Below are 16,057 nucleotides of genomic sequence, written 5' to 3'. Positions count from 1 at the left end.
ATTTTATTTATTTATTAATGAGAGACAGAAGAGAGAGAGAGAGAGAGAGGCAGAGACACAGGCAGAGAGAGAAGCAGGCTCCATGTAAGAAGCCTGACATGGGACTCGATCCTGGGTCTCTAGGATCAGGCCCTGGGCTGAAGATGGCGCTAAATCGCTGAGCCACCTGGGCTGCCCAAGAACTTATAATTTAAAATGAAAAATTTAATGTTTTTTTTTTTTTTCCCAAAATATCCCTCTAAGTTCAGTGTCATTTTGTTAATATTGCCATTAAGTAATGGAGCTCAAGTAGCTCCTTCGGGGACATCAGTCAGCAAACAGATTCAGGAACAAAAGCCTCATGTTGTGACCTCTAAACCCAATTCCATTTCCAGTAGATGATTTGTCTTTTGGGGTAATAGGTCATATTTGAGAGATTAACCACTATGGAAATTCAAAGCATAGGTTAATTAGGAATAACAAGCTACATAATTATGCCTTATGGAGCCACAACTAGAAGTATGGTAAGCTGGGAGACAGTCATGGAGGATGATATCATCATCACATGTAAAAGCCTCATAGGCCCTCAATAAATGTTCTGTAGGACTATTGCAGCGATTGTAGAAATATCTGTCCACAGGGATAGAAAGGAAGTAGAGAATTGAGGCAATTTCTGATTAGTTCAGGCTTTTCCAAACATCCAAACGGAAACATCTAGATTATGCTAAAAACACCTGAGTTACTTCAAAACTTTGTCTACTTCACTATCTGTAGATGGTTTAAATCCTTTGTGAGACACTGTAAAGTGCCTCTAAGAAAGAGGTATTTTATATTCCAACAGGGAAAAGGCCATCGACACTTTTACAAATTTGAGCTACCTAAAAAGTGTTTTTAATTTTCATTTGATAATTGCTTATATGTAACTTGGTTGCTATAAAATAAATTAGTATTTAGAGATTAGGAGGAGAATGGAATGAAAGAAAAGGGTTGAGTAAGCAGCAGCATCTTTAATCAAAATAAGTCAGAAAAGCTAAGAAGTCTATCCTCTTGATCATCTAATCAGTGTCAAATCGGAAAGGGCAATACAGCTTTTTTTCTACCTTAAAGGGAGGAGTGCAGGTAAGAATGCAAAATGAGTACCCTGTGTGAAAATCAAGGCCTTGGAATTTACTCTTTAGTAAAAAACACATGCATGAAGTCTCTCTAAAAAATAAGAATAACTTATTAAGTATAAAAAAATGCTACCATTTGGCAAGAACAAATAATTCTGTTTTAAAATAATTTCAGAATTTTACCCAAACAAAGCATAACTAATGCTTTTATTTGGGGTTATTTTAATGACTGATTTGCATGTGCCAAGACTGAAAAGTAATCATTTCAATGATTTTATATGAATATCCACTGTTACCATTCAGTTGGCAACCTTGTTTGAATGAGATCATGTCATAGTCTCAATCTCTCTGCCTCCTCTTTCGAAAGGTTTGAGAAGGAAAATAATTTAATTTTACAGAATTAGATGTAATGGGGAGTAAGAAAAATCTAAGAGCAGATTTAATGGTATGTTAGAAATGACGGACATGTGAGTTGAAACATACTTATCCCCCAAAGACAACCAAAAGCATAAGGACAATAAAGCAACCACAAAACCCAGATCGGTTAGTTTAACACCAGTTGGCATCTCTAAAATGCAATAGGAAGTCAGCATCTGATGTTCAGCATAATTTAAATTAAAAAGGCATGCTACCTAGTTTCAATACTTAAAAGAAAACTGATGAGGGACTCCTGGGTGGCTCAGTGGTTGAGTGTCGGCCTTCCCTTCGGCTCGGGGCATGATCCTGGAGATCCAGGATCAAGTGTGGCATCAGGATCCTTGTGGGGAGCCTGCTTCTCCCTCTGCCTGTGTCTCTGCTGCTCTCTGTGTGTCTCATGAATAAATAAATAAAATCTTTAAAAAAAAAAAAAAAAGAAAGAAAACCGATGAACATGAGGCTAAATACCAGAAAGAATGCTCAGGCACCAAATAAGTAGCCTAGAGCAGCACTTCTCAAACATTAACCTGCATATGAATCACCCAGAGATTTTGTTACAATATTGATTCTGACTCAATAGGTCTGAGGTGGGGCCTCAAATTTTTGTATCTCTAATAAGCATTCCAAGAAAGAAGTATGCTGCTGGTTTAGAAACCCTTGGAGTAGCAGGGCACTATTACATATAGTAGGAACAGGTACAGGTGCTTTTTGGGCTCATGAGTTGAAAAGCATTGAGGCAATCTGGGCAACTTCTGACCTAAACAGTTCTCTTTCTTACTGAAATCATCCTAGGGTGACTGGACCACCACTAAACAAATACAAAATCAGCAGGATTCTCTTGGAAGTGAAAAAGTTGACTAGTGTTCTACCAAACACAGGACTGGGGAAACGACCATTTTGTAATTGCTTTGGACTGATTTGTTTCAGTGGATTTAACTTGTTCCTAATAAATAAAGTCTGAGTCAGGGCAGCCCGGGTGGCAGGGTGGTTTAGCACCACCTTCAGCCCAGGGCCTGATCCTGGGGACCTGGGATCAAGTCCCACGTCGGGCTCCCTGCATGGAGCCTGCTTCTCCCTCTGCCTGTGTCTCTAACTCTCTCTCTGTGTAGATCTCTCATGAATAAATAAATAAAATCTTAAAAAAAAAAGTCTGAGTCATATTCAATATGCCCTTTCTCCTGTAAGGAAAAGAGTTGTTTTTTAACAGTTGGAAGAAGGGAAATTCATTATTAACTTAAGTATGATCCAAGGTTTGAAAAATGGAAAAGAATTAGAGGATTTCCAAAAAGTTGTTTGAATTTAATTTAAAATTGTATCTGGGGTGCCTGGGTGGCTCAGTCGGTTAAGTGTCCAACTTGGTTTCAGCTCAGGTCATGATCTCAGGATCCTGGGATTGAGCCCCATAGCAGGCTCCCTGCTCAGTGGGGAGTCTGCTCAGGATTCTCTCTCTCCCCCTTTGCTCCTCCCTCTGCTGTCCCTCTCTCATCTCTCTCTCTTTAAATTAAATATTTAAAGAAATAAAATTATATCTGATTTTCTATTTTTATTCATATTTTGTGTAAAACAAATCATATTATCTTTGTTTCCATTTACCTTGATCAACTCAGAAATAAAGGTGTAAAAAACAGAATGAAGGCTAGTTTTGGTTCACTATGAACAGAGTTATATAAGAAGAGAATGGGTACAGTTTTGGCAGTGATCTCACCATAATTCAATTTCTGCATGCTTATATGACCTACAGTTTACATTATAATGTCAAAGAATAATCAGCACTATCCTCCTGTCTTTACACAAAATATATCAGTACCATAGATCATATCAGATTGAGATTCAAAATACATTACTTTGTTTAAAGAGGGCAACCTATCCTTGCAAAGTAATGCGTTGTTGTGATTTATTTGGGATAATGAATAATTTTTGTCTAACTTTTGCTGGGTGTGTACCTGACTACTTGGGGACATTACTAATATCTGCATATATTTTTTTTTGTCCTTGGAGGACTTATTCATCTGCTTTGTATTGCAGCACAAAGATTTTTTTTTTCATTGATAAAGCTAACTTTGGTCTTGCCTAAATCTTTTTTAAATAGAAAAAGGAATGACTATATTCTACTTAAGCTCTTTTTAAGAATTCCAATCATGTTTGTACTATTGGGGAAAGAATAGAGGCTGCCATAATTTATGTGGACTTAAGGAGATTAACCTACTTTCGTTACTTTTATTGGACTGCTTTCATTTGTCATTAATTTTTAGCGTACTGCCTTTAACAATTAACAACAACAACAAAAAAAGACAAAAAAAAAAAAAAACCCACCCACACCTAAACAGTATATTTATCTTTTCACCATTTTTACTTTAACAATTATAAACTAAGTAAATTAGATCCGTTGCCTTTGGAATCTTTTTAACAATAATAAGGCAGTGAGTTGGAGTACAAGAAACATTTGTCACATAGATTTTGAGGTACATTTGGTCTGTTGAATAAACTAATTTTTCTTCTGTCTAATATCAATTTTGTTATCTATCAGTGCTCTAGAAGCAGGTATAGATTTTTCATGAAAGCTAAGAAAACTCGGTTAAGTATTTTTAAGAAGTTCCTGCTAAAAATCTCTTTAGTTTCATATTTAGTTCAGCAGTTTCTATGATTTACATAATGTTCTAAAATACTATTCGGGTTATACAAGGATGAACTGAAGTTATTTTCTTTTCTCATTTTTCATGTTGGTGAGCGTAGAAACCCAGTTTAGAAATAATCAAAGATGCCTTCTGTGAACAGTGTGGTAAGATCACTGCTCCATCCAGGGTGACTCAAGGGGAAGGTACTCAGTAATGTGTTAGTCTTAAGCAGTCAACTCTGCTACAGAGGAGCAAAAGAGCAAGACAGCACTTACAGACGCGAAAGCGGCGCCCTTCATGTATTCTCACCAATACTGCAGGTCTGATGTCCTCAACCATCCTACTATTTGCAAGACTGTAAAAACATACATATGTTTTTAAAATATATGTATTTATACATGTATATGCACAAAACATACATATATGTGGTTATACACACCTTAAAAACATCTAGGTATGTTTTCATATGCATACATATACCTGTGTGGTTTACTCAGCTATGCCAAATCTTTTTATTTATGTTTTTTTAAATCTTTTGTTTGTTAGCAATCCAGTATACAGATACAGCATAAATCTTTGTATATCTGAGTTTATATGACATGGAATCAGAGAATATTTGCAAAGGCAAGAAGCTGGGAGCATAGCTGACTTCAGAATAAGCATCCAGAAATTGAAAGAAAAATGTTTGGCAGGGGCTTCCAACTGCTAGAAATTGTGGATTTTGGATTACTTTGGACCTCAAATAGGTGCAGAAGCAGGGAAACAGTTTAGATAGGTGGCGAGAAGAGGTCAGAAAGGTCAGAAAGATCAGAATTTGCTGATACTTGGAAATGGGGTGGGGTGGGGGCCTGGAGAGGGAAGGAGGAATTTGCTGGACTGATGTTTTGGCTTCAATCACTCGCTGGATCATTGTTCCATTTACAGAAATGGGGGCAAGGGTAATTGAAGGAAGAATATACATAATTAACTACCATCTCTTTAGATTTTAAGTCTTTTTTTGGATTGGATCCCTTCCGACTATATCTTCATCAGTTCTCTCAGAGACAGATTGCATATATAGATACAATTTTTTCTCTATCTTGTTGGTCAGTAAGTCAGCCTTCAGTTCTTGCAACAGGGATCTGGGACTTTTTTCACTCTTTTAGAAATCTAAGTTTAGCAAGAAATAGGCAGGTCAAATTTACCTCCCAAAACATGGTGTCAGAGTGTTGAGGCAAAAGAGCAGCTAAAACTCTCATTTTTCCTGCAACTTGACTGGGCCACTTTCTACTTCCTCAGTCCTTGCATTAGGGTGGCAGGGAGGAAGGACCTGGGTGTATTGGTTCCTAAAGGACCCTTAACTCTTCTGGACTCTTCTGGGAACAAATATTGTATAAAAGGGACGAGAGATGTTTTGGTTTTTCTTGCACATCTTCCTTTCTCTTGTTCTTCCTCTCAACACAAAAACATATCCTTGTCTCTAACAGTATAATTGCTTTCTTGAGGACTGAGGCATTGGGAGGAAGGGAAGGGTGTTCAAATACATGGTGGAAGATTTTATAGAGCACTGATGAATAAGATTGTGTGTGTGTGTATTTATCTATCTATATAGATACACACAAATTACTTTAGGACATTAATTAATTACTTTAGGACAAAATGTTTTGCAGGATGCTTTATGAAAACCAGACTTTCTTTTGAAGATTTTATTTATTTATTTGAGAGAGAGAGCACACATGGGGCATGGCAGAGGTAGAGTAAGAGGGACAAGCAGACTCTGCACTGAGTGTGGAGCCCAGCTCAGGGCTCAATCCCAGGACCCTGAGATTATGACCTGAGCCAAAATCTAGAGTTGGATGCTTAACTGCCTAAGCCACCCATATTCCCCATAAATTATGTCATTTTAAATGACAAATACCTCAGTTGATGTGATGCCTTTTGAGAATTTTTTTTATTACTGGGGTGCCTGGATGGCTCAGTTGGTTACGCGCTGGACTCTTGGTATTGGCTCAGGTCATGATCTCATGGGTCATGAGATCAAGCCCATGTCTGGCTCCATACTCAGCAGGGAGTCTGCCTGAAAGATTCTCTCCTTCTGCCCCTCTCACACTAAATCAATCAATCCTTTTTTAAAAATAATATTATTATGTATGTCACTCTTTTTCTCTTCTCCCCTTTCCCTCCCTCCTTCCCTAATTTCATTCTTTCCTCTTATCTTTCTTCTTCTTTTTCTCCTCTTTTCCTCCTATACTTCCTTCCTTCCTTTCTTCCTTCCTTCTTTTCTAACATTTTAGAAAATATCTAATTGTAATACTGTTACACTGAACGAATTTTGTCGAGTGAGACACTTCTGAAACTAGACTTTAGACCTTGTACACTTTAATGGCAAAATATACTTTGACTCAAAATGGCTCTTATTATTCTATTCTGTATAATAATAAAGTTGTCTAAGAGAAATGACATAAACAGCATCTTTCTTTTAATATAAAGAAAAATTAACTAATCTAATTGCTGTAAAAACATAATTTATGCCAAAAATTTATTCCTGTGAAGTAACATAACATTGGTTATATTGGGGGGATGACAAGGGATGTATCTCCTTCAAATCCCTATGCCTTTTATTTTGTTTTTGCCTTCTTCCCAGACTAGACAAATTCAAAGGATAGAGCCACCTCTTTCTAGTAAAATATGCTAGCCCTAAATTAATTCAGTCAACTGACCAAACTCGATTTTTCCTGATTCCCCATCCCCTCCTCTATTGTCTTCCTGGAATTATATTGCAGGTTGCATGTCATAGCTTCGAAGACCAGATGGCCATGGTTTCCCCACAGTGGGCAGCTGCACTATGTAGGGTGGAGACTAGAGAACTCAAGGAAGCACCATTTTCATTACATTTCTAGAGATATAGAATTCAACTTGTGCAGCCATGCTCTGTGGCCTGAGAGCCAATAAATCCCTACCACAAATAGAAGTCTCCTCCAACACAAAATATATCTATAATTCTAATTTCCTGCAACACAAAATATATCTATAATTCTAATTTCCTGCTTTGATTCTTTACACCCTATAGCTACTTAATCTGGGAAAGTTGAGTCATCTTTTTTCCCCTTCTTCCTGTGTTTCCTTGATGATGTGTGTGATAGAACCTACAATAAAATAGCATGGTTTTGTGAAAGATCATGGTCCTTGGAGTCAGACTTGGGTTTGAATCTGGTTCTAACAACTGTAAGAGTTCTTTTTTTTTAAGACTTTATTTATTTATTCATGAGACACACAGAGTGAGAGAGAGAGAGGTAGAGACACAGGCAGAGGGAGAAAGAGGGAGAAGCAGGTTCCATGCAGGGAGCCTGACTTGGGACTTGATTCTCGGTCTCCAGGGTCACACCCTGGGCTGAAGGCAGCACTAAACTGCTGAGCCACCTGGGCTGCCCCAATTGCTAGCTTTATAGTCACAAGTATCTATGCTCCCTGAATTTCTTCTTTTGTAATATGAGGATAACAAAACTTTCTCCTCGGAACCACTGTATGTCTTAAGTGTATGCAGTGCTTAACACAGAATATCATAAATCCTTAGGAAATACTAATTTCCTGATTCCTCACATTTGCCAGTTTGGATTTGATTACTTAAATTGTGGGAGAATGAAGTACTAATAACACATCACAAATTACCCTCAAGATCACCCAATTTAACTGTAGCTGTGTAGAATTTAATTTTCTCTATGTGTTTGTGTCATAGGTGGCTTAACAAAGACACTGAGAGGGTCCTTAAGGTAGCTCATGAGTCAGCTCAATTACTACTTTGGGGTCTCTCTTTGAACCATTCCCTATAATATTCATTCCATTTATACCTTCTCAATTTAGAAAAAGATTTTTAATTTTACAATAGCTTATAAGTTTTTTTTAAATTAAAAACGCACACCTTCATAAATATTTCCAAATAATATATTTAACCACCTAAAAACAAGGCAAATCCTGAACAAATTCCTTTCTATTCTCTAATCCTCCAAAATTTCATTATCTTCACTTTTACACTCTCCCCAGAACATAATCTCTTTATTTTTAAAAAGAACACTAAACATAGGCATTTTATATATAAGCATAACATACATGTGAGTATAAATGCTATTTTAATTTTCCTATTTTTTATTTTCCTAAGTAAATGAATGGGAAATTTGTGTGTGTTTGTGTTTATAGGTGAGAACATAGTGAATTAAGAAAATATAGGAAGTGTGGACAAAGAAACAAACTTTACTTGATTTGAAACAACAGACAAAAAAAGATTTAACATATAAAATAAACCTAAGTAGATCAGTATTGCCTATAAATAAATGATTCATGATATTTTATTTAGAAAGGGTTTTAATACATCCTAAACAGGGGATATTTTTTAAGTGATTATCTAGCACTTGGCCTTAAACATTTCTTTACCATTTTGTGATGTAAGTTAAACTGTTAGCAGAAAAATGAAGTAGATCATGGACTAGTTAGTTTTGTTCTGACTGTAGAAACTGTTTACTAAAGAATGTAAATACTAGAGCCCAAATAGTAAATTAACATATTTTATGAAAAGGTCCCCAAAGAAGAAACACAAATGGCTAATAAACATGAGAAAGTGTTCAATATCAATAGTAAGCAAAAATATACAAATTAAAATAACAATGAAATTCAATCAGCAATTTAAAATAAAATTATGAGGAATGCATAAGAGCAAAACATTCACTTACTTGTAGGAAGTTAAGTTTTTATTTATTTAATTTTTTAAAACTTTTTTAAAGAAGGTAAGATTTTAGAACATTTGTTCCACATTCTTCTTTATAAAAAAATAATTCATCCCAAAAAGGTAATTCAAAAGTTTTGTGCAAAAAAGCATTAAACTGAATGTTAGAAGTAACCAAAATATTCACAATAAGTAAATGGCTAGGTAAATTTAACAAATGTTGATATATTATAAGATATTATGGTATGATTATGAAAATTAGACATTTGTAAGAAATGGACATAGCTTATAGTATTAATAAAAACTATGATACATAATTATAGAGTATAATTAATATTATACTCTCATTAGCATATTAAAATATACATAGAAGGAAGCTAGGAAGTGCAAAAATATTCGTAACAATCCTATCTAGATGGTACTTTACCTTTACCTTTGGGGGTGCTTTACCTTTTTTGGGGGGAATTTTTTTTTTACCTTTTTTTTTACAGCAACATATATTACTCTTATTTTAGTGCATTTTTTTTATTTATTGGGAAGTAAGCCATGCACTATTTGAAGAAAAAATAATTGCATTACATTTTCTATCTCGGAAATATGCCTTTGTGACTGGCTTCAATAATGCAGTCCCCAAAGAGCAGCCCTATTCTCACTGTTGGCTTAAATCTTCATATCTGATAGCAGATCATTTATTTGGTTTTTAACACATTATGGAAAAATAAAAATAAAATGACTGAATTATAACGAGGTTCTAACCTCTCCTTAATCTTTTTCAAGGTAACACAGAAAGTGACCATCAATTTCCAGACATGACCTTTCTTTCTGCTCTGACCCCCTTCATTTTCCCTGTCATCTCTATCCCAATTTACCCCCAAACATTTATGTTGAGTACCTCACAAGCCAAATAGAAGAGCTGTTATTTAAAGCTGTAACACAACATTGAGATCAACTATTTTTTTGATGTCCAAAACATTGGGATTATTATTTTAAAGTTAATGTTCATTTGCTATATGAACTTTTGGTGTTTGTGTTTTTAATAGGAGAAGGAAACACAGTATATAAAGCTGAACTACAAAAATAACTAAATGAATAAAAACAGATGTCATGATAAAAACCTTAAAGTACTTAAAATGGCTAAAAAATTCTTTCTTGTTCACATATGATTAATTCAACAACATTTGAGCATTAGCGTTTCCTACTATGTATGCCTACACTGAATATGCAGGCTAATCTGCTTAAGCATTTTGTATGCAGAATTAATTTTCTATTTTTCTAGGAGATCTTCCCCCAAAAAAGAGCTTAAACTTTTGTGATCAAATCTGATTTAACTTAAATAATAGATGTTCAATTGAAAGAATAATTAAATATTGGAAAAGGTTTCCCATCAAGGTTGTAAAACACTGGAAGAGCAGTAAGAATGAGACAAACATTCAATAAAGATGGACGGTTGCCTGAGTGCTATGCAGGCTAGAGGGTGGTAGCTGATTCAGATGAGCTTTTGGGTTTTCCTCCACCCTTGTTCTTACAATTTTAGGAGCTGTTTCATAGCCTCACTTAAAACTAACATCAAATAGCAAGGAAAATGGGTCAGTCTACTAAAAAATTAAGATTTTATTTGAGGAATTATTATAGCAGCATGTATATAATACATCTGTACAGAGGCCATTCATCCTTTCATCCTTTACTCTAGAAGATGTTTAGTAGGCCCATTTGGGTGCCAAGCACTGATCTAGGAGTTGGGAAATCACAGAACTCCTATGTCCTCACAAAATATATATTTTAGTGAAGAAAACATACAAAAAAAATAAACAAAAATTCATAATAACCAGGTACTGTTAATAAACAAAAATAAACCCAGACAAGAGACAGAGAAAGACATGAGCACCGCTGTAGTTAGCACTGTGTAGTAGAGAGGGGGCTGTACCTATGTCGAGGGGATATGTGCACAGAGACCTGTATAATATGTGAGGGAGCAAGCTATGCAAATATCTGAAGGAAGACAGTTTTAAGCACACAAAACAGTAAAATCAATGTCACAGAGACTAGATGGGCTTTCGTGGACAAGGGAGAGTGGAGGCAGAAGTGAAGAGGGACTAGATCAAAGAAACTGTCATGGGGCACAGCAAAGATTTCGGATAGCACAGACTCCACCCGAGAGCAAAGAGGAGGAGACTGCCATAATCTGTTCTGTGATTTAAAAGAATTGCTTTGATAAAAAAAAATATAAAAAAATAATAAAGAATTGCTTTGGCCACTATATGAAGCACAGACTTGGGAGTTTGTGAGGACACAGGGAGACTGTATGAGAGGCTACTGAAATAATCCAGGTGAGAAACAGTGGTGACTCATCCCAGAGTAGTAGCAACAAAATAGAAGGAGAAGTATTTGGATTCTAGATATATTTTAAGGTATAACCAAACAATTTATCAAAAGATCAGCTGAGAAAAAGGAAGTCAGGGAAGATTCCAAGTTCTGGCTTGAGCTACTAGAAGGATAGAGCTGCTACCAACTGAGATGGGGGCAGCTATTAGTGGTGCTCATTTGGAAGGAGGGAGATCCTTCCAAATGAATTGAGTTTTGAATCATGAACTGAGTTTAGGTCGTCTATTAGATGTCAAGGAAGCAAATGTGAAGGCTGTGGCTTCTGTAGATGTTTGAGTTAGAAGTATCAATTTGAGGGTTGTCAGTGTATAGATAGTATTTTAAGATATTTTAAGACAAGGAAATCACCTAGCAAGTAGCTGCAGATATAGATGGAACCAAAGGTCTACCCTTGATATGCCAGCATTTAGAGTTAGGGAGATGAGGGGGAAAAAAAAAAAAACAACCTGGTAATAAAAATAAAGAAGGAGCAGCTTGGGAAATAGGAGCAGATTGAACACTGCTCTATGATATGGGTTTCCTGGAGACCACTGGAGACATTGATTAAAGCAGTTTCAATGGAAGGTAGGAAAGAAAATCCAATTGAAATGGGATCAAGACATAAAGGCAGATAACAGGGAAGTAGACAACTCTTTGTAAGGGTTTTCCTGTAAAAGGAGTCAGAGAAGACAGAAGTACAGAAGTCAGGAGCACAAGACTGGAAACAGGAGACTTCATAGGAATCCTAGAACTTTATGTTTAGAAAACAAAAACAAAACATAACAAAAGATATTCCAACAATTACTGCCTTATGATGGAATAAATTTTCTCTTTTGTACTCTGCTTTTGTTCCACAGACCTGCATTAATGAAAGAAGAATTAACAACAAAAGAACTCCACAAAGTATGTAGTTCTATTTCATGTAGTTCATCTCATATAAGAGTATTTGGTCAAAGATATTTGATGTGTGAAAAAACTCAGGCACAGAGAGAGTAAGCGACTTGTCTACTGGCATACGACTATGAGCAGCAAGTAGAATTCCATGTAGTGGGGGGATCCCTGGGTGGCTCAGCAGTTTAGCACCTGCCTTCAGCCCAGGGCATGATCCTGGAGTCCTGGCATCAAGTCCTACATCAGGCTCCCTGCATGGAGCCTGCTTCTCCCTCTGCCTGTGTCTCTGCCTCTGTGTGTGTGTGTGTGTGTGTGTGTGTGTGTGTGTGTGTGTGTGTCTGTGTCTCTCATGAATAAATAAATAAAATCTTAAAAAAAAAAAAAAAGAATTCCATGTAGGTCGTCTGACTATAGTGTATACACTCTTGACAGAAATCAATGTTGTCTCTGAAAAAGAGTGAACCGGGTTCCTCCCCAGCTGATTATGGAGCGTGCCGTGAAAGACAGGAGCAGGGCAATGTGATAGTGGATGACAAGAAGGAGAAGAGGCACCCTTAGACTGTGGCCAGAGACTCCAGAGGCACAAAACAGATCTAAGGATAAAAAAGAGCCAAATACATAGGGGCTAAGGGTAAAGTTCTCCAGATAGAAGAAATGCAAATGCACAGCCCTAACACAGGAAAAAAAACCTGATGTCTTGGAGTAGAGTGAGGCTAGCTCCGGGAACTTGCAGAACAGTGATAGTGCAGTGAGGGTTGGAATGAATGGGGTTAGAGAGACGGGTAAGGGCTGGATCCTGTCTGGCCTCATGGACCACAGCAAGCAGCGTGTCTCATGTTCTAAGCACAACTGAAAGATCATGCTTACTTCTTGGTGCTGGCAGTGACAAAGCTCAAAGCCAAATGTCTGGCCCACCATTCCATGGTATATAGTATTTTACAACATGCTTTTTCTTTTTCTAACTTCCTACCTGACTTAATCTTATCTTTTATACTCATCCAGTTTCCTCTTCAACTTAAAAAAAGAACAATTTTTTGAATTCTTTTCTTTTTAAAAACAATTCTAGGAATAACTTACACACACACATCTTTAAAAATATTCTTTTTCTGGTTTGAGTGGGCAGACTTCAGGTTCTAAATTTGGTATTGCCACTACATATGCAGCTAATCCTGAAAGCCACTTGACCTTATAATGTCTAGATTTCTTCAATTATTAGATGAAAAACCACAACAAGGATAGGCAGGGGATAGGATGGGTGTTTGAATGAAAACTAGTTTTTAAATTTTATGCAAATGAACACTATTACAATTATTATTGTGTTATAAAGCATTATGGAATATGAGGTCAAATCAATTTTGTTTGGATGAATACACCTGTATTCATCCAAACAAAAGTTTGCAAATAAAGTTCTATTATTTACGGTTTTGTGAAAAGGAAGTCAATTAGTTTGCCAGTTGAACTCATCTGAATAAATGAATCTTTTTATTACTAAATGATAAAATATGATCTTCAGTTTTAGTTTGAAAAGTCATCAAAAATTTATCATTCTTTTTCTACTCTTATAAAGTGAAGGTGTAAATCAAAAAATGAAGACTTACATCAAATATAGCAAATATTTAATATCCTCAGTATGAAGAAAAAGGATTAAAATCAACCAAACACTGAAGCTCTTGTAGGAAAAAGTGATAAAATGTACACTAGACTTTTTCAAGATCATAACACTGAGAGTATTGTGAGATGGACACCTTTTAAAAACCATTAGTATGATTGCAAATCGAAATTTTTGAAGGAATAAAATCTTGTAGGCTGTATCAAAGGACATAAATCTTTCATACAGTTGACCACAGCAATTTCACACTTGGGAATTTCTCCCAAAGAAATCAGAAATAGAAAAGTAAAAAGAATGTGAATATCAAATCATAGGATATGATTAAATAAATTATGATAAATGCATAAGATGTGATAAAATTCAATGTAAAGGAAATATTTTAGAAGTATTCAAATGATCTTTGCTTACCATTGATTAGAAATTTTATAATATAATAAAGTACATCCAAATGTATATTCAAAAACAATTTTTGGAAAGGACTACAATAAAATATTAATAATGACTACCTGTAGGTGGTAGAAATATTGCTAACCGGTATTCTCTTTATTTTATTTTCTAAAATATTAATAAATACCATAAATTGTTGCCAAAATAACAAAGCTTATACCCTTCATGTAAAAAAGTAGGTATTTCCTTATTTTGTATTAACTACGTTTAAAAATCTATTATAGTTATGGAATGAAAACTGTGGAAGATATGTCTGTAATATGTATTAAGATACTTGTCGGGATCCCTGGGTGGCGCAGCGGTTTGGCGCCTGCCTTTGGCCCAGGGCGCGATCCTAGAGACTCGGGATCGAATCCCACGTCGGGCTCCTGGTGCTTGGAGCCTGCTTCTCCCTCTGCCTGTGTATGTCTCTGCCTCTCTCTCTCTCTCTCTCTCTCTCTCTCTCTGTGTGTGTGTGACTATCATAAATAAAAAATTAAAAAAAAAAGAAAAAAAAAAAGATACTTGTCAAACAAGAAATCTCCCACTGGTTCACCACAGCTTAGTCCTGTTATAATAAAAATTCAGTGCCATAACAGGCATAGGACCTGTGCTATAAAGTAGAGTAACTGCATTACGTGATTGAGGAGCAACTAATTTACAGAAGATGCTGTGGTTGGCCCTGAGAATTAAGTAATTATGTGTAGAAGAAAATTTTACAAATGAAGACTGTCAGATGTTTTCCCTGTAGAAATGAAACGATCTCGTTACATGCTTTGAGTTAGGTTGGTTATAACGTTGGTAGAAGGTTTCTTTAAAATAGCTTTGCAGTGATTTATACTCTTACTAGGATATATTCTGCTAGGAACAGAGTCAGTAAAAACCAAAATACAAATCAGCCCAATACCAGTTCTCACATACATAAGTGAAATTTTTGGACACATACATAAAAATACAAGATATGGGTATACAGAAGAAGTGATAACATCCTTTTATATTATTCAGTTTGAAAAAAAATAAGATAAGCTCAACCATTCAGAGGATTGTGCATAAATTTATCCCCTAAGTGGAAAAAAATAAGTTAAGAAAAAGATTTATACAGCAGGCCTACAAGATTGCTATATTCACCTTCACAAAACAAAAGCATTTGCATCGAGATATATATATATCCCAATAAGAAACTGGAAAAACATTTGAAACTCATATCATGGACCAAAGGCTGGCTAATTTCCTTAATGTAAAAAGTAATTACAAATGGATAAGAATTAGTAATAACTCAATTTTCAAATGCACAAAGAATATAACAGGCACTCAAAAGAAAAGCAAAATCAAAGGTTTCTTAAACATATGAAAAGATTTTCAATCTCATGGATAATATTAAAAATGCAAATTAGAACTACAGCAACAATTCTAGTTGGTAAATTTCCTTCTCATATGGATATAGGTTAATAATTTTGAAACTGCTTTAGATGTATACTGGGGTTGAACAAATAAGTAAACAGATGGTGGGTAGTGAGAGCCAGAATATTCACACTGTCAGAGGGAAGTAATAGATAAACAAGAAAGGAAGACTTGAACGAACCCTTCACTGCCAGATTAGAGCTGGAAACATGAACATAAATTCATGTTTAACTTCATAGTTGTACAGACAGATAAAGAAATAATCATAGATATATGAATATACATATATTACCTAATTTGGTCCACTCAGAGGACCTTGAAGCATTGATACGCCAATAACAACAAATATACTCTGTGACTAGATCTTCAGTTTTAGATAGTATCTTCTATTGAAGGAACCAAACTACCTGGAAAAATTATTGTTTCGAGGCTGGGACAAGGAAAATACAAGATGATCCCAGAGCATCTTGTATCAGAAAATAAGAATGTGCTCAAGAAACAAAAGATTGGGGCAATGTCAAACGGACCCAGGAGCCAAACTGAAAAAGCT

The 16,057-nt window shown here is 35.6% G+C and overlaps 1 protein-coding gene and 1 long non-coding RNA gene across 3 annotated transcripts in view; one reads left to right on the top strand and one right to left on the bottom strand.

Moving 5' to 3' along the window:
- The window catches only part of B3GALT1 (beta-1,3-galactosyltransferase 1), a 503,874-nt gene that overhangs the window by 287,080 nt on the left and 200,737 nt on the right, over positions 1–16,057 (bottom strand). The gene's annotated exons all lie outside the window — the stretch shown is intronic.
- Positions 1–16,057, top strand: part of LOC111094218 — a 44,712-nt gene that overhangs the window by 12,620 nt on the left and 16,035 nt on the right. For both annotated transcript variants that reach the window (XR_005384657.1, XR_005384656.1), the window contains exon 2: positions 12,038–12,083. This is a non-coding gene — a long non-coding RNA (uncharacterized LOC111094218). The remainder of the gene's footprint in view (positions 1–12,037; positions 12,084–16,057) is intronic.

The sequence above is a fragment of the Canis lupus genome, chromosome 36 (genome assembly GCF_011100685.1).
Source record: "Canis lupus familiaris isolate Mischka breed German Shepherd chromosome 36, alternate assembly UU_Cfam_GSD_1.0, whole genome shotgun sequence".
In the NCBI taxonomy this organism is placed as follows: Eukaryota; Metazoa; Chordata; class Mammalia; order Carnivora; family Canidae; genus Canis; species Canis lupus.
The sequence above is the reverse complement of the archived record's forward strand: the minus strand, read 5'-3'. Positions and strand labels throughout refer to the sequence as shown.